This window comes from Panthera leo, chromosome A3, assembly GCF_018350215.1.
Source record: "Panthera leo isolate Ple1 chromosome A3, P.leo_Ple1_pat1.1, whole genome shotgun sequence".
In the NCBI taxonomy this organism is placed as follows: Eukaryota; Metazoa; Chordata; class Mammalia; order Carnivora; family Felidae; genus Panthera; species Panthera leo.
Window position 1 is genome coordinate 60,901,605 of NC_056681.1, and position 19,464 is coordinate 60,921,068.

Consider the following 19,464-nt stretch of genomic DNA (forward strand, 5'->3'; position numbering starts at 1 on the left):
TTGTCTGGCATTTAAAAATCAGACAGACTTTGTGGCCCCTGTAACTGGAACATCATGGATAGCTGCCTTTAGGAACAGCTGGATCCAGGCCTCTAAACAGAATTCCCAGGTGCATTTGCTTTTCTCTCTTCATGTCTTGGTGCTTCTTTCCTCTCTAGACTCACATCCTCCCAGACCCAACAGAAAAGAAATATTTTCAACAATTCCATAAAAGCCCTGAGCCTCACTCTCCTTCGCCTGAACTAAGTCATGTGCCTGTCCCTGCAGCAACCACTCTTGCCAGGGGCTAGAACTACATTCATTGATCAGCTTAGGCCTGCGCCATAGCTGTAGCTCCTGTCTTGGGCCACACCGTGTATTAAGAGTCAGACCTTGGCAGGTTCTTACCAAGTCCCTGGGTGAACACAGTTTCCACCCTCTGAAGGAAGAGTAGCCCCCTCTGCTCAGTAGTGCCTGGGAATGGACTTGCTGCCTCAGCCGATCATTTGAAGTGGCATGCAGCCTAAATGGTCTTAACCTTCCCCTGCTTGGGCTTCTGTTCCAAGGAGGCTGCAGTCCCTCCTTTTTCCTTTGTTTGAACTTCAATGACTCAAAGGAGAACCTTTTGTTAATGGAGGCTGGAGTACGGGATGCAGAACCATGTGCCTCTCACTCCACCCCCCCATTCTGTGCTTTAGATGCATTGCCTCTACTGTTCCCAGGGGTTGGAAGCCCCCCTGGGGTTGGGAAGCATTCTGTCTCTAACTCTAGAAGTCCAGTTTTCCAGCCCTTCTGAATGCAGCCTAGCCATGATTAGATAGATTAGGTAGATCTTTCTGGGCTCCCCTAAGCCTGTATTGTAAGAGGAAGGGGGCTGGATCCATATGAAAAGCCCTCTTCTCCCAACCAGTGAAGCTGTGTGTCCAGTTCCCACCATGAGGTCATGGACCAGGACACACTGGAGGCCATAAACATTTCCATTGCCTGGACGGTCTAAGCACCACGCTTGTGGCAGTTCCTTGTCCTTGTGGGCGAACACCATATCCTTACATGCCTCAGCTGAAGGCTCACCTAATGATCTGAGGGCCACACCCAGAGGTCTTGAAGTACCTCCAGAGCAGTGATTCTCTACCCTGGCTGCATTGGAAATTATTTTAAGAAAATACTGATACCTGAGTCCCACTGTCAGCGCAGGGCTGGGGCATGACCTGAGTATCAGGAATTTTAAAAGCCCTCCAGGTGATTCTGATGTGCAACCAAAGTCGAAAACAACCAATCTTAAGCAGTGGTTCTCAAACTTTGACACACAGAGGAATCATCTGGGGGTCTGGTTCCAGTGGGGATTCTGAGCCCATAGATCTGGGTGGAACTCAAGAGTGTGCACTGCTAACCAGCTCTCAGGTGGTGCTGAGGTTGCTGGTCCCCAGGGGCAGTCAGTAGGTACAGATGGGTCTTTCCCTTGGCAGTGGGTATGTCAAACATGGCCAAATGGTGAGCTGATGCAGGTCCCAGAGAGAGCGCTGGTGAGGGAGTTCTCCAGCACTTCTATCCTCTCTCAGACCCCAGTGTGACGGTCTGTCAGGCATTCTGGGTCACTTCTTGCTGCAACACTTTTACCCTTGGAGAGAAACTAGGCGGGGACAGAGCAGAGCCTCCTCACTATGCAGCCATCCGATGTGCTGCCAGAGAACTGGGACCCTGTTAGGGCCGTAGAAGCAGGTACCCAGCAAACACACTCAGAAGCAGCAGTTCCATGGTCTGTGGGCTCATAGGTGTGGAGACCTTGGGGCTCCACCTCTGCCCCATGCCTGTGCTGGTGCTTCCTGCTTTTGCCAATTGCCTCTGGTGACTCTTTCTTTGATTAACGACTCAGAGTTGCCTGGCATGGATGAAATACTCATAGTAATCAATTCAGTTAACATTTAAAGAGTAAACTATATGAACTAATCACAGCAGTTCTTGGCACATGCTAAGCTGCCGTCATCATTAGGCTTTGGCTCCCTGGAAGGTGGAGTTTGAGAAATCCCCAGTGTCCTCACTTGTTCCTGAGATTTTGCCTCATCAGCACGCCTGCCTTTCTGTGGTCACTTTCCCATTCATCAGCCAAGTAAGGAATGAGTGCAGTGCTCCCTTAATGACTCCATTGCTGTGTTCACTGTTGTGTCTGCAAATGACCCTGGCCAGTAGGAGGAGCACATGGTTTACATGCTGCACCGTATTCATCATAGTGCACTTTTAAGCACCTGCTGCACACTTGGCACCTGGGGATATACAGAAAGAACCACATTTATTGGTATTGTTCTCAGAGAATTCACACTCTGATTGAGGAAGCCAGCTCTGACCCAGGAGACTGCAAAAGTCATTAATTGTTCAATGTTGCGGGGCCTCTATGTACTATAGCCAACGCCCTGGAGATATTTCAGAAAATGCGGATGTTGCTGCCTTTTTAAGGTCTTCCAAATACAGAGAGGCTGGAATAATTTGGAATATTAGACGTCTTCACGTAACCAGCCAAATGTATGTTCGTATTGCTGCATGTCCTTACTCTCCAAGTGTCGTGTCTCCAGATTACAGCATGGGAAGATATTTACATCAAACCCAACCAGCCCCCACAGCTGAATCACACAGGAGCACTTTGTCAGAGGATCTTCCTAAATGGCTCAATAAAATCAACTACTTGAGAGTATTTTTGTTTTCTTAGACATTCCAAAGAAAGTTAATAAAGTGAAGGGCCTTCTTCAAAGTGATTATGGGCTTGTTACCTCAGGAATGCTGCCTTTGGATTTTATGTACATCGGGGGTGAGGCTCACTCATTCAGAACATATTTACCAAGCACCTACTGTGTGTAGGTAGGAAGGCTACAGAGATAAGAAGATCTTGTCTCTGCCCTCAAGAAGCACAAGGTCCAGGAGTGGAGATGTGTGTGGAATAATGTGATGACCAGCCAGGGGCTCTGAGGAAGGATGCAGGGTGCCCGGCAAGCACAGAGATTTCCTAGGGTTCCCAGGGTGGTGGTAGAAGTTGCTGTTGCGTGTGGGAGGTGAAGAGCAGGAATTCCCTGCAGGTGTGCAGAGTCTCCGGTGCGACTGTGTGTGGGCAGGTGCAGAGAAGGTGGGAGGTAAGGCCGTTGGGGCAGGAGGGGCCTTCTGTGGTGTTACCATTGCACTTCAGTTTCTGGATCACAAATAAGCAGCACACTGAGAACTCGATGCTGAAAATGTATTTTCAGTATACTTTGTCCTCAGCTCAAACGTGTTTTTTATGTTGTCTGACTAACACATCTTCACAGAAAGAGGAATTTGTGCCAATTTTACAGACCTTTATTTTTTCCAGAAGTAATTTAATGGACTATTAGGTATCAGACATGAGTCCAAACCACTCATGTCGTAAGCAAGACTGAGGCCCAGAGAGGGAAACGATTCATTCCAAGTCACTCAGCTGGTTAGTAGCTAGTTAGTGGCTGAACCAAGGCTAGCACTGTTCTGTAGATTTATTGCCATATCTGCCAGTGGTGCTGCTGCCCCAAACAACTGGCAGTAGCTTCCTGGAGTCCTGTGTGGGGAGCAATTCTGATAATGATGCTGTGGTTGATTACTGATGTCTGCCAAGGGCAAGCGGTAGGAGAGTGGCAGCAAGGGTACCCAGTGTTGCCATTCCACCTTATCTTTCTTTGTGATGATAAAAAGGAAGTAGCAGAAAAAGCAGAAACTGTGTTTAGTGATACCTTAAACAGTTAGACTTCCAATACATTCATGTAAGTCAGTAACCATTCATTGGGATCTAACATGTGCCCTCAGTGCTTGTAAACACAAAATCTCATCCCACATAGGCTGGCCCATATTACTAAGCTCACAGTCTCAGGGCCAATGCCGTGTTTCATGAGGAATGGCAGCAGCTTGCAACAGAATGGGAAAAATGGGGAAAGTAATTTAACAGATTTATGCTCAGTGGTGCATTTGTAACTGGTTGTCTAAATAAATAATTTTTTAAGTTAACTTAAAAATTAAGTTAGGACCTTTTTAGTAGCTAAACTGGCAAGGTGATTTTAGACCTATAGAGGCATTAAAATAATATTATGTCTGTATCTTTACTCAATTAAAAAAAATAAAGGCAAACAAGTCCACATATAGAATTTGTTTTCACTAATTTTACAGTATTCTCAGATCTTCACATCCAACTCCAAACCTGAATGTTCTCCAATTCAGAAGGATTGCTGGAGCATTCTGGCTTTTGCTTTCAAGAACAAGAAGCTAGTTTGGGGGCTTGTGGCTTAACCCAGGATCAAGCTGGCTGATGGACTATCTGAGAATTGACCTAGAGGCAAGTGAACAGGCCAGCAGAACACATTTGTGTGGTGACAAAAGGTGTCATGCATGCCCATGAAGGCAAGTCTTGGCTACTCAGGTCTCCAAAGTGCAAGCCTATCAGGGGCAAAGGTGTAATTTCATTGGATGTCTGGTTCTGTTTTTTTTTTTTTTTTAAATATTTTTATAAATGCAGATACTTGCACCTCTTTATTTCTGTTAGCACGGCCAAAGCCCATTTCCTTCATCATTAGTGGTGTGTTATTTCCAGTGATTCTTGATGCCCCATGTTGATTCATTTATGTGTGTTATTTCTTAGGTCACCTGGTCCTTGAGCAAGGTCTGCCCAGTGCCTTCCAACTGCTAGCATGAATGGGATAAGAGCTCACTCTCCCGGGCTTCTCTGTTCTTTCCTGTGCTGTCCCTCTCGTCTGGGACCTTCCTCTCTTCCCTCTGTCAGAGATAGCAGGGACCTTCCTCATCACAGCTGAGCGGCTTCTCTTTGTATCCCTGGGAGTTGGGAGGATGGGCCAGGGCATGCTGAAGGTGACCAGCCCCAGGTGGCCTGAGGTGGAGTGACTTCTTCCCAGCAGCACGCACAGAATGCCTCCTGACTCTCAGGGTATTGCCCTCGGGTGTCATTTTGCAGTTTCCACAGAGTTCTGCTCAACTGGAAAGAACTGTGAAGAACCTTCAGTGGTGCAACAAGATCTGTGGCTGCTCTCTTCTGGGTTTGTTTTTTGTTTTGTTTTTTGGTTTTGGTTAAAATCAATGTAAATCATGATGGGGGTTGGATTCTTTATAATGTCACTCTTGGATAGCAAGCAAATAACAGATCACAAACGTGGCACTTACCGCTTTGTAAAGGTTAACTCTGAACAACACACAGCAAAGGAAAGATTTTGGAGTTGCCTAACTTATTGCTGACTCTGGAAAGTAGCTATTCTAAGTAATTTAAGGGCTCAGTTGAACTTTGGGGCATTAATTGTTTGGTTTGACTGCCTTTGTGGCTGAAAATAATTTATTGATGGTGAACCCATCTTTTCTATTTGGTTTAAACAGCCTGAGTGTTTAAAATAGTACATGAGGAAAAGCACATTTTGATATTCTTAAAATCCCAGGAGGTCATGAGGGTTACTCTTGAGGCATGGAGAGACTAACTGGCATGTCGTGTGGGAATCCAGGCAGATTCCCGGCAAGCCCTCAGAGACCCCGGTTCTGTAACCCTGTCCCAGGCCAGTTCAGCGGGGGACTGTTCCCCACCTGGGGCAGGGCATGGCGGTCCCTGTGTAAGAGGTAGCAGAGCCAGAGCGTCCTGTGACAGAAGCTCCTTGTGGGCCAGCCCGCACTGACGTGCCTTGCAGCGTTGGCTGAGACGTTTGTCTTCCTTGCTGTTCCATGCTCTGTAGGATCCACGGGTGGTCCTCCAGCTCTGACACAGAAATGATGTGGAGACATGGGGAACAAGACCTCAGGAATGACAGAAACGGCCTCTCACAGACAAGCTCTTGGTTCCAGTGGCCCAGCAGGCAGGGCCGGGGGAGGGGGGGGGGCGGGGGGAGGAGATCTTGCAGAGCAGGAACTTTCCCTCAGAGCTGCCCGGGCTCTCACACTCCCCTTCCTCACACTGTCAAGTCAGGACAACCGAGACTCAGGGAGGGGAGGTCACAGCTCCAGACCCCGGGCCCCAAGTCCTGGTCTAATTACAGCCTCTGTCTTGTCTTCAAAAGAAACTATTGGAACCTCTCCTAATTACGAGCAAAATACATTTTCAGTCAGAAAAGCTGTAAAACTTAGAAAAGCACAAAAGGGAAGGTTAAAATACATATAATTCTGTGACCCAGAAATAGCTGCAGGTCACATGTTTTTGTGGTTCTTTTTGTATTTCTCTTATGCACCCAGAGACTTTAAAAAAATAATGGGCTTTACTGCACACAATTTGTTATAGCATGCTGCTCATCAAAAGAGAGTCCATGGGCAGCGTCATTGCCATCGCCAAGGGACTTGTTAGAAATATAAGACTCTTGGGGCACTTGGGTGGCTCAGCTGGTTAAGCGTCCAACTCTTGTTTTCAGCTCAGGTCATGATCTCATGGTTCTTGAGTTCAAGTCCTGCATCAAGCTCTGCATGGAAAGCACAGAGTCTGCTTAAGATTCATTCTCTCTCTCTCTCTCTTTCTCTCCCTTTCTCTCTCTCTCTCCCTCCCTCCCGCCACTCCCCTACTTGTGTGCTGTCTCTCTCAAAAGAAATAAACTTTATAAAAAGAAAAAAAAAAAAAAAGAAATACACGACTCTCAGGCCCCAACCCAGACTTCAGCAGAGTCTGTTCTACAAGCCTTCAGATGACAGGTCTGCGCAGCCGCTCGTGGAAGCACTGCCATCGGCCACTCCCCACCCCTCACCCCCAGGCTGCAGTGCACTGGGGGCACTCTCCTATGTCAATCACTATTCTCCTGTAATGTGACTTTTTGTGACTATGGAGAATTCCCTCATATGGCAGTATCCCAACACCATCACCCATCTCGGGTTGATGAGCCTTTCGAAGTGTTCCCAGGGTGCTGCCATTAACAGATGCTTGATGATCTCCTGAAGGCAGGTTCCCCAAAGCACAGTTACTGGATCTGCAAGGGTTTTGAGGGCCACCAGACTGCCAGCCCAGAGAAGATGTAGCTTGACTGTCAGTTGAACTCTCGAATGCTTCTTAGGAGGCAACTGCTCTCGGGGAGAGCTCACACCTGGGTGAGGTACAGCCCTTGATTTGAGTCAGATTTTCCACTTCCTGGTTCTGTGATCGTGGACTGGTTTGTTTTCTCACCTGCAAAAAGGAGATTTACCATTTAATTCAGAGGGGATTGTGAGCCTTGAATGAGAATATAAACCATCTGGGACCTGGGACCTGCTTTATTCTCTTCCTTCTGAATGAAATGAGCCCAGGGGCCTGACACAAAGCCCTTTGGTTTCCTTGCTTGAAAATTTTTCTGTTGGGATTTCTAAACTGCATTGTAATAGGAATGCATCAGGAGTGTTACTGACCTTTTAGTTTGGTTCTCCCATGTCTCAAGGGGTGTATGGCTTGGGCACTCCAAAGGACAAGGAGAGTGTCAAAGAAAGGAAATTCCTGAGCATTTTTCTTGAAATTGAGCAGAGATTTAAGAGGTACAAACTGTGCCGTGGAGAGCACACTGGGAGGAGGTGCAGAGGCGGGCGTGTGCAAGCAGGCTGGAGTGCATCTTCCTCGCCTGCTCCTCAGTGTACCTCTCTGTCCCTGAGACATCCAGCACCGCGACCCCATGATGGGCTCACATAGCAAGTGGCAGGGTGGGCTCCAGTCTCAGTGTGGCTGATGGATGCCGGCCTCAAGCATGAGTGGGTTGCTGCTGTGGGTGGGTCCCTCTGGGTTTGACCAAGCTCATGCCTCTGGAGGAGTGCTGCTCACTGGGACATCAGAGAATCAGCCTTGAGGCTGTCTCTGACCTTCAGTAGTTCACTCTACCACCTGAGCCCGTGAACTGCCTACAGGAGACACAGGAGACCCCTCCCCCATGTTGTCCCTCTTCTGGGAAAAGACTATTCTGTTAGCAGCCAACTCCTCCTGCCAGCATTGAGGCAGCTGGCCTTCAGCCTCTAAAGTGCACAAAGGCGAGTATATATATAAAAACCTTCAAAGGTCTTAGTGATTGTTTTCCAAGTTCTCTAAAACTCACTACTTTCTTTTATCACTATCAAGAGACAGTGGTCAGGCTTTAATGTTTAAATTATGAACCATCTGACTAGAATTTTATATAGATGTATTTTGGAAAACAGAAAAGCAAGCTAGGACATTCTTAGAACCATCTTCAGAAGTCACCCCCTCCCCCTTGCTGCCCACTTGCTCCTTGGTTTCAGTGATAATACAGAATCACACCTGTCATCTAGAGCCTTCTGCCAGCCCTCCAGGCGTTGCCTGGAAACTGCTGATTGTCCCGGGTTAACAGCCTTTAGACTCTGGACAGAGTTGAGGCAGGTGGCACTGCGAAGCTGGGTTGCTGGGGTCCATCGCTTGTAAATGGCTCAACTGAAGGTATCAGAGAGGACATCACCAGGGAGGGCAACTTTGTGCCTGGGAGAGCCCGGGGAGCCTCATCACACAGGCTGCAATTGGTGATTTCTCTCCAGTGGTGTGGTCTGTGCACCTGCCAGGTGTGGTGTCTAGCAGGGAGTATTGGGAATCCTCTCACCCTACAGGGAGCAGGGTGAGCAGGTGCCCCACTCCCAGAAACATTTGGAAGGTCCCAGGAAAGCATTCACAAAACATATCATGGATCCAGGATAACATGATAAGCCTTTAAGAACAAATAACAAGAAAGCCAGAGCTAAGGAGCACATGTTCAGTGGCAGAGATGAGTGTGTCCCCTACAGTGACCCCTCACTCCACAGGTAGTAAGTGCACTTCAAGGAGGGCAGGACTGAATGGATGTGCTGTGTGTCCCTGGTGCTGGAAGGAGAGGGAAGCGTAGGACTTGGCTGTGTTAGGCTCAGAATTTGTTTGGGATTTTTTTCAGCATCAGATCTTATTTCTCCCCGGGATCAGCCCTTAACCTAGATAGGAAATGCAACCTTATCCCGTCATTGCCCTTTGCCTGCTTCTGTGGCGAACCCAGTAAAACAAAGCCCAGGTTTGTCATTTTTCATCCTCAGCAATTTGGCAGCGACTCCACTCAGAGGGAGGCGGGTAACAGCTCCAGACCAACTGCCTGCCGTGTCAGGTCATCTCCACACGTGGCCTTCCAGAGTTGGGGTGAACGAAGCAAGTGTATGTGTTTCTTAGCTTTTACTGCTCTGTGCTTCACACCTCCCTCCGGATTGGCTGTGGTCCGCAGAGGCCCCACTTTCTCGTGCCTGAGGAGGTGGGGCTGCTGCCAGGCCCAGTGATGCTGCTTGGGGAGACAGAGAAGAAGGCTCTGGATCAGCACCCAGTGGTGTCCACTGTGGAATGTGGGGGATGGGACAGGGAAGGCCCTCTCTTCTGGCCCTCTCTGCTGCTGGTTTCCAGCAGGATGAAAGTGCAGGAGGCTTACTCTACATCCAGAGGGTGGCTTCCTTTTAGCAGCGCCTCAGGTCTGAGCCCCCAGGTGGGCTTCTGAGCGCAGAGAGATGGGGGGAGGGGAGTGCCACAGGGACCACCCCTGGGGCCAGAGAATAGACTCTCAGAGTCTATTATCACGTGTTCTAGTAAGTTTATGACCTCCTTCCTTACAGATGTTAATTTATCTCCTGGGATTGTGGCCCCACCCCTGCCCCTGCCCTGAGCCTCACTCTCTTCTTTTGTTCCAAAGGGACAGCAACCCAGCAATTTAGGATTCCTTGTGAACCCAGGCCTTTGTGCTGTGTAAAGCCCTGCGCATGGACGTCCTCATCATTACTGTCTCATAAAAATCTTTTTACTGATAATTACTCAACCTCAGTGTCTGAGTCTGCCTATTTTGCGTGGGCCAGAATGAGGGGTGGTGTTATGTCTCCTTATTAATAGTCCTTGGAGCATGACTTCCTACCAAAAGAAAAAAAAAAAAATCTCAGCTCTGCATCTGCCGTGCTGCAGAAGTGCCAATCACATATGTAACATCCCAGATAAATTAAGCTGTAAGAACTTGCTTCGTGTCATTATTCTTGGTATATGTGCATTTAAAAAGAGAGCTTATTATCTCAGTAAACTGATGAAGTTAAACATGAACCAGCCTGGGATCCAGTGCCCTGTTTGTCAGGTGTGTGTGCAGTAGTCTGCACAAGGTGCACCTCTCCAAGACTGAAGGTTTTAAGTTACATAAGTTACATCCTGGCAAGGTATCCCCAGCACTAGAGTGAATTTGTATTATATTTTTCCAAGAATTATGCAAATACAATTTCTAAATTAAGGCTGCAAAGTTCGAAGCTCTTATGCTTACCTATTTTTGAAATAATGGCTTTGTAAAAGTCCCTAATAGAATTTTTTTTACTCTAATAACCTGAGAATTCTAAACTAATGTTCTTCAAATCTCCTGTGAAAGCATTCACTCCTGGATGTGTGAAAATAGGTTCCTCCTGTGAGAGCTGTCATGCATCACAGTCTGAGGCATGAGATTTATTGAGTATTTGTGTAGGCTCAGGCTTCATGTGTGAACACAGGTGCATGTGCACGTATCTACATATATACACCGCACTGTATGCATTCCCAGCTAAGTAGCTTATCAGCTTGCCCATTTACAAGAATTCAGAATACCGTGAAATCAATTGTTATATAAGTTTCAGAAAATGGTGTAGTTTATCTTACGTAAGGTACTTGTTTATATGCTTATAAACTGTGCTATTTTTCGTGTTGATGATGGAGTTTGTTTGGATGAAGCTATGTTGTTTATTTGTAAAGAAACAGCCCAGTGAATTGTGGCTCACTGCCTCATTCTTTCCAGATGCCCTTGCTGTTGCTGCCCAGCCTATAGCCAAAGGGAAGCTTGAGGATGGGAACAAGGCATCTGGAGCAGGGATGTCCTCTGCATCCATATTCCTTTACTCCCGAAGACCGTTGAACTTCTGCTCTGCATGGTTGTCCCTAAGAAATGTCTAAAGGAAGACAGTGGACAAGCAGAACCCAGGCTGGAGAAATGTGGCATAGTTTAGCTAAGTGGAGTGCTAGATGGCCTTGGGATCTGAATGGGTAGTTGATGCTGTCTCATTTTTATCAGAGATTAGACAGATTCATTTTTCTAGTGAGTATTATAAGTGCCTCTGGTTCATTTGTTCATTCATTCATTCAGCAGTGTTTATTGAGTACCTATTGTATGGCAGTACCATCCCGGTACATATTCCTTATCCTCAAGGAGTTAGTCTTCAAGTTTTACACACTTCACAAGACAGGGGATGATTTGCCTCTCTAGGTCAAGCCTAATTTTAGTTTTTCATGAGATAAGCGAGTCCAGGATACTGGGAACTTCAAAACTTGACCACCCAGTATGCTCTTTTACTCTCTCCTCTTGCTCCATTCAGAGCAGTATGACTCAGTATCCGAGTTCTCTGGTTTTAGCCCTTTGCTTGTAAGACTTCTTGGCTTTCTTTTCCCCCCAAATGTCAAATTAGATCTATCCCTTTCTCCTCCCTGTCCTTTCTGACAGTAGACAGAGAAGGTTTTGTGCACTCATATCTAGGTGTCTGGTTTTTTTTTAAAGGGTAGGAGGTCCTCTAAGCACTTCAAGAGAAATGGCTGGCTGTGGAGAGTCCAGCGTTGACACCCCTGTCACTTTGGGGTGGATGCAGTGGTCAAGTCCTTTGCTCTGGAGGATAATAATATCTATCATGAATCACTAAGCTGCCACAATTTTTGAAGAGTGATTTCTCACAGGAACTTTGCGAGCATTACACATCTCATTTGCCTCAGTAACGTGAAACTTATTTTTCTAAAAAAGGTACAGGCAGATCCTGGTGTGACTCACTAGAGAACAATAGTTAAGTCACAGTTTATTTTCATCTTTTTCCCCGAGAAAAGGAAAAATTGATTAAACGTATAGGAATGTTAGCAGGCTTAAATCTATAAAGCAGAACTGGATCAAAGAGTCATGCAAACACAGTTAAGATTAAAATTGGCAAGTTCTATGAACAAAAGGTGCGTTGCGGAGGTCCTAGGTCATCCTGAAGGGGCACATCAGTCTTCTTGGGGAAGCAGAATTGAGGTTGACATCGCAAGGATAAGTAGGAGTTAATAAGAAAAAGGTAGGGTGTGAGGGCAGGGAAGAGCATGTTTGAAGCAGAGGGAACATCTGCAAAGGCCCTGGGCCAGAAGGAAATGGAATGTTTTAGGGAGGGAGAGCAGGCCAGGGCACACATTTGTGCTACTTGTACTCAGGGCCTGTGGCTGAAATCCAGACTGCCTCCCCCTCTTGTCCACATTGAGATTTACCCACATGAGTATTGCTCTCCATCCCTCCAATCCTACCCACACCTCCAGCTTTCATCTAAGATCATACCCGTCTTCTTTAATATTTTAGTGTGGAATTGCTGGAGACAAATTTTATCATGTCTTCTTTTCCAAAAACCTCTTTGTTTCACCTTTTTTTTTTCTAGTAACACTTTTTTTATCCAGGAGTTTTAATGACATGTAATTTATATACCATAAACTTCACCTGCTTAAAGTACACCATCAACATATATTTCTAGTAGTACAACTATGAGCATAATCTAATTTCAGAACATACTCATCTCACCCAAAAGAAACCTTGTGCCCATTAGCAGTCACTTCCTACTCCACCTCTCCACACCCCCCCCCCCCCCCCGGCACCCCACTCCACAGCCCTAGTCAATCACTAATCTATTTTCTGTCTCTAGGGCTTTGTTTGTTCTGGATGTTCCATAGTGTTTGTGTCTGGCTATTTTAACTGAGCAGAGTGTGTTCACGGCTGATCCATACTGTAGCATGTATCAGTACTTTGTTCCTTTTTGTGGCCAAATAATATTCCATTATGTGAATATGCCACATTTTGTATCTGTTGATCAATTGGTGAATATTTGGGTTATTTCTATGTTTTGTTTTTATAAATAATGCTGTGAACATTGGTGTACAAGTTTTAATGTACACTTTTTTCATTTTTTTATTGTTATAAAATATACATAACAGCAAAGTTCATCATCTTAACCATTTTTAAGTGTACAGTTCAATGGGACTAAGTACATTCATATTGTTGTACAACCATCACCACCATCTATCTCCAGAATGCTTTTCATCTTTTTTTCAAGTTTGTTTATTTTGAGAGAGAGAGAAAGAGAGAGAGAGAGCACACTTGCACAAGCAAGTAGGGGAGGAGCAGGAAGAGAGGGAGAGAGAGAATACCAAGCAGGTTCCTCACTGTCAATGCATAGCCTGATGCGGGGCTCTAACCCATGAACCGTCAGATCATGACCGGAGCTAAAGTCAAGAGTTGGACACTTAACCATCTGAGCCACCCAGGCGCCCCAAGAATGCTTTTCATCTTGTAAAACACAAAGTATATAGCCATTAAACAATCACTCCCCATTACATCTTCCCTCAGACCCTAGAAACCACCATTCTACTTTGTCTCACTATAATTTTGACTCTTCTAAGTAGTGGAATCATACAGCATTTGTCTTTTTGTGACTGGCTTGTTTCACTTGCATAATGTCCTCAAGGTTCATCCATGATATAGCTTATTTCAGAATCGCCTTCCCTTTAAGGCTTACCTAATGAGGAGAGACTTTCTTCTGTCATTTTGCTTTTTTATTCTATACTTTATAGTTTTTTTTAATCACTGATTTCATGCATTACTGTCTTCTTTTGAGTTTAGCTGATTTTTTGGTAGTGAAACATTTCAGTTCCTTTCTCCTTTCCTTTTGTATATATTCCATAGCTATTTTCTTTGTGGTTCCCATGGGGATAAATAACACTTAACATCCTAAAGTTGTAACACTTTAATTTGGATTTAAACCAACTTAACTTTAGTAACACAAAAACCTCTGTCTCCTTACATGTCTGTATCCATTCTTTTCAGTTGTTTATATCACAGAATAATGTCTTTATATTTTTTATGTGTCCTAAAACATAAACTAATAATTTTAAAAAATGCATCAATCTCTTATATAGAAAACAAAATGTGGAGTTACAAACCAAAGTTACAATACTGCTAGCTCTTAGGCTACTAATTGCTTTTTAAAAAATGTATTAAATTCCAGTTCTTTCCTTTTGCCACTGTGGCCATTTCCATGAGTATGATTAGGCTTTAGAAGAGGCTTACCTCTGGTGTCTTCCATTGTGGCAAAAAGGTCTGGTTGGTCCCCATTAGAACAATGTAAGTACTAATGCCAACTCCCATCAGCAGATCTGGAAGCTGATCAAAGATGGGCTGGTCATCCGGGAGCCTGTGACTATCCATTCCTGGGCTCAGTGGCAGAAAAACACTTTGGCCCTGCCAGAAGGTCAGGCTTATGGGCATAAGGAAGTGAAAGGGTACTGCCAGTGCTGGATGAGGAGGATAAGAATTCTGCACTGACTGCTCAGAAGATAGTATGAATCTAGGAAGACTGACCACCTCAAGTGCTTTGAAGAGTGGCTCCAGGCCAAAAAGGAGGAAATTATGATGGCTGTGTCCAAGGAGGAAGAGGCCAAGAAATAAAACTCCCCCTCTTTTGTTTATACATACTGGCCTTGCAGTTATATAGATCAATCATTCAATAAAACAAACCCTTATCTGCCAAATTACATATATATATATATATATATATATATATATATATATATATATATATATCTCAAATCTAATATTTTATATTAGGTATATTAGATCATATATATTTATATATATATGTGTATATATATATATATATATATATATATATATATATGTCTCAAATCACATAGAAAATAAAAAGTGGAGTTGCAAACCCATGTGCCCATGTGTTTACTTTTACTGAGAGCTTTATTTATTCATATGGCTTCAAATTACTCTTGGGGCACCTGGGTGGCTCAGTTGGTTGAATGTCTGATTCTTGATTTTGGTTCAGATTATGATCTCACAGTTCGTGAGTTCAAGCCCCACATCGGGCTCTGCACTATTAACACAGAGCCTGCTTGGGATTCTTTCTCTTCCATCTGCTCTCTCTCAAAAATAAATAAATAAGCTTTAAAAAAAAATTACTGTCTAGTGCCCTTTTGTTCAACCTGCAGGACACCCTTGAACAATACTTGTAGGGCAGGTCTAGTGGTAATGAACTCCCTCAGGTTTTGTTTATCTGGAGATATCTTAATTTATCCTTCACTTTTGAAGGACAGTTTTGCTATGTATATGGTTCTTGGTTGACATTTTTTCCTTTTAGCACTTAGAGTACCTCAGCCCACTGCCTTCAGCCCTCTAGTTTCTGAGAGAAATCTGCTTTATTGAGGATCTCTTGTGTGTGTTGATTGGCTTCTCTCTTGCTGCTTTTGCAATTCTCTTTGTCTTCGGCCTTCAACAGTTTGATTATAATGTATTTCAGTGTGGGTCTTTTTGAGTTTAGCCTACTTGGAGTTCATTGACCTCTCTGGATGTTTATATTCATGTCATCAAATTTGGGAAGTTTTGGGTCACTATTTCTTCAGATATTCTCTCTGCCTCTTTCTCTCTCTCTTCTCAATCTGGGACTCCCACAATGCATATGTTGGTCTACTTGGTGAAACCCCTTATGCTCTATTCTTTGTACTTCAATCTTTTCTCTTTCTGTTCCTCAGACTCAATAATTTCCACTGTCTTCAATTTTTCTGATTCTTCTGCCTGCTGAAATCTGCCTTTGAATCCCTCTAGTGACTCTTTCAGTTATTGTATTTTTCAGCTCCAGATTTTTTTGTTGTTGTTTCTTTTTAGGTTCTCTCCTTTATCCATATTTCTGTTTTGTTCATACATTGTTTTGTTGACTTTCTCCACATCTTTCTTTAGTTCTTTGAGCATATTTAAGACACTTGTATTAAAGTCTTTGTTTAGGGGCACCTGGGTGTCTCAGTTGGTTGAGTGTACAATTCTTGGTTTTGGTTCAGGTCATGATCTTGCAGTTCTGGGATCAAGCCCTGCATTGGGCTTTGCACTGACACCATGGAGCCTGCTTGCAGTTCTCTCTCTCTTCCTCTGTCTCTGCTCCTCTCCCTCACTTGCTTTCTCTGTCTCTCTCTCTCTCAAAATAAATAAACTGAAAAAAGTATTTGCCTAGTAGATCTGCCTTGGGTCCTTTTTTTAGGGATAGATTCAAAACTGGATATTTGACTCTAATAATGTGGTAACTTTGGAAATCAGATTCTCTCAGGATTTGCTGGATTTTGTTTTTATTTTTATTTTTTCAATTGCTGTAGGCTGTCTCTGTGCCGAGGATCAGCCATTAAATTAATTGATTTTCATATATTAAACCAACCCACATTCCTGGGATAAATCCCACTTTTATGTTTGCTGGATTTGATTTGCTAGTATTATCTTGAGAATTTTTGTGACTATACTCATAAGAGATATTGTCTGTAATTTTCTTCTGTGAGGTCTTTGTCTGGTTTGGGTATCAGAATAATACTGGCATTATAGAATGAATTGGGAGTTGTTCCTTTTTTTGTGTTTTGGAGAACAGTTTGGGAAAGGAAAGTTTGCCATTAATTCTTTAAATGTTTAATAGAATGCAACAATGAAGATATCTGGGCCTGGGCATTTCTTTGTGGGAAATTTTAAGTGACCAGTCCTTTTTCTTACTGTAAGTATGGTCATATTTTCTATTTCTTATTGATTCAAATTCAGTGGTTTCAGAAATTGTCCATTTCATCTAAGTTATCTATATTTTTGGAATATAATTATCCATAATATTCCTTTATAATCCTTTTTATTTCTATAAGGTCAGTAGTGATACTCTTTGATTTTTGGTTTTAGTAATTTGAATCTTCTTTCCTTTTGTTTAGTTGAAGGTTGATCAATTTTGTTGATGTTTTGAAGAACTGACTTGTTTCATTGATTTTCAAAATGTTTTCCTATCCTATATTTCATTAATTTTTGCTCAGATATTTATTATGTTCTTTTGTCTGTTTGCTTTCAGTTTAGTTTGCTCTTCTTTTTGGTTTCATATGGTGGAAAGTTATGATATTGGTTTAAGATCTCTTTTATATAGGTGTTTGTAGGTATAATTTTTCCTTTAGGCATGTATCTTACATGTCTTGGTATGTTGTGTTTTTATTCATCTCAAAGTATGTTATAATTTCTTTTGTCATTTCTTCCTTGACTTCATTGGTTATTTACAGTGCATTGCATAATTTATACATATTTGTAAATTTCCCCAAATTCTTTCTGCTCTTGATTTCCAATTTATTTCCATTGTGGTTGGAGAATATAATTTATTTTTTTCATGGAGATATATATATGTATGTGTATGTATGTGTATATATATATATATATATATATATATATATATATATATATATATGTTCAAATTGGTTTATACAATTGCTCAAGTCTTTTACGTCATTGATGAATTTCTGCCTATTGTTTTTTTGAAAGTGAGGTCCCCAATTATTGAAATTACTAGTATTATTATTGAATTGTCTGTCTTCATTTTATCAATTTTTGTTGCATGTATATTGAGACTCTGGTTTTAGGTACATACCTGTTTATAACTGTTATGTCTTCCTGATGGATTTACCAATTTATCATTATAAAATGACTCTATCTATGGTTATAGTTTTAAAACCTGTTTTTTTTCCTGACATTAATATAGCCATTTCATTGGTTACTTAGGAAAGTATTGTTTAATTTACACATATTTGCGACTTTCCCAAATCTCCTCTCACTTATTTCTAATTTCATTCCACTATTGCCAGAAAGCATACTTTCTGTAATTTCAAGCCTTTTAAATCTCTCTAGGCTTGTTTTATAGCCTATCTGTGGTCTATCCCATAAAATCTCTCATGTGCACTTGAGGAGACTTTTTATTCTGTTGCTGGGTGGAGTGTTCTATAGATTTCTAGTTGGTTAATGTTATTCTTTCAAATCTTTCATTTCTTTGTTGATTTTCTGCTTAGTTGTTCTGTCAGTTATTGAGAGCCGGATATTAGAATCTTCAGCTATTACTTTTGAATTTTATATTTCCATCAGTTTTTGCATCATCTAGGAAGAAAAGCTAGCTCTAAGACTCTGAAGTCTCTCTCAGTGTTATCTCATTTTTAGGACATTGAAAAGTAAAAGACTCCAGTGATTAGATGATACTTTCAAGGCATATATTTGGAAATGGTTCTAAGATTTTCAAATGATTTGGCACATGAACACTGGTATTCAGACTTGTTCTCATTTGCTTTTAAACAACGTAAACTGCATTTGTGGATCTGTGATTATTGACTTTAATTTTTTTTTTAAAGTTACTTCATTGTAATTGTCATCACTCACCCTCAGAATCTCAGGTATAACCACACAGGTGTAGGTAGAGTCAGCTTTCTCCAGGACATGGTGACTCCAAATCAAAGCAGCCACAGACACTGGAAAAAGTACAGGAGAAGCACACATAGATTTGGCCTTATGAAATACTATCACCCGGCCCAAATTTAGCTCTGTTTTTAATCTTTTCAAAGTCATGTTGCTCTGTAAATAAAATATAGTTTCCTTCAATAAGGATTATTTATTTTTTACAAAGTCAGGTTTCAATAATTCTCTGGAGAATTTCCCCAGCCTTAAATTGGGTTATAAAAATAGATCTATTTCAGGAACCAGATGATTTACTGCTTTTCATTTTACTGGCCCCTGTGTCAGTCATCTACAGAAGCCTCTCATTTTGTCAACTGTCTTGTTCCTATGTTGTGTTCAGTTCCTTGCTCCAGGCACTGTCCTAGGTGCTGGTAGGACCGCAATGGACACAACAGGCACAGAGCTCACCCTTCCAAACTTGAAGTCTTGGAAGGGTGGGGAATGCTAGACAGATATCTTATAAACAAGTCTTTGTTAACAGTGTTGGTGTTAATTTTTTTAATGTTTATTTAGTTTTGAGAGAGAGAGAGGCAGGGCATGAGTGGGAGAGGGGAAGAGAGATGGAGACACAGAATCTGAAGCAGGCTCCAGGCTCTAAGCTGCTAGCACAGAGTGTGACTCAGGGCTCTAACTCATGACCTGAGCTGAGTCGTCTGCTTAACCAACTGAGTCACCCAGGTGCCCCAGTGTGGGTGGGCATTATGGAGAAAGGTGCAAGTGCTGAGAAAAAATACCACTGGGATATGAATATGGCCTGAAAGATATTGTGGGATTAATAGGTCTGTAGGGATGTGCATGATTATGTGATCAGGGTATGCAATCAGTTTATAGATATTTTTCTTTGCCTTGTATAGGTAAATATAATAGATTGGAACCTTTAAGATACCATATTAAAATCTATTCTCATTCTTCATGTGAATAAACCTTTGTAGAATTTTTCAATATAAGCTGCAGCTAATGATGAAATTCTTCTATAAGCTAGAAAGAAGCCTGTGGTTACAATTAGGTTTCATAGAGAGGGAGTGGGGCAACCCCCACAGGGAGCCTTCACTGGATGTAGAACTCCCCTAGATTCTGTAGGTGCCCAGATCACACTGATGAATGCTGTGAACTACAGAGGGAGCTGGAGGCTCAGCCCCCTTTTGAGTCAATGAGAACCCCTGAAGAGACCCCCTCAGGTCCAGATTTAAAGAGTAAGTTTTCCTTTATTTGGATT

The 19,464-nt window shown here is 42.8% G+C and overlaps 1 protein-coding gene and 1 pseudogene across 3 annotated transcripts in view; both read left to right on the top strand.

Annotated features, from left to right (window-relative positions):
* CRACDL (CRACD like) overlaps window positions 1-19,464 on the top strand; it is a 144,650-nt gene that overhangs the window by 52,040 nt on the left and 73,146 nt on the right. The gene's annotated exons all lie outside the window — the stretch shown is intronic.
* Window positions 14,002-14,411, top strand: LOC122215958 (annotated as a pseudogene).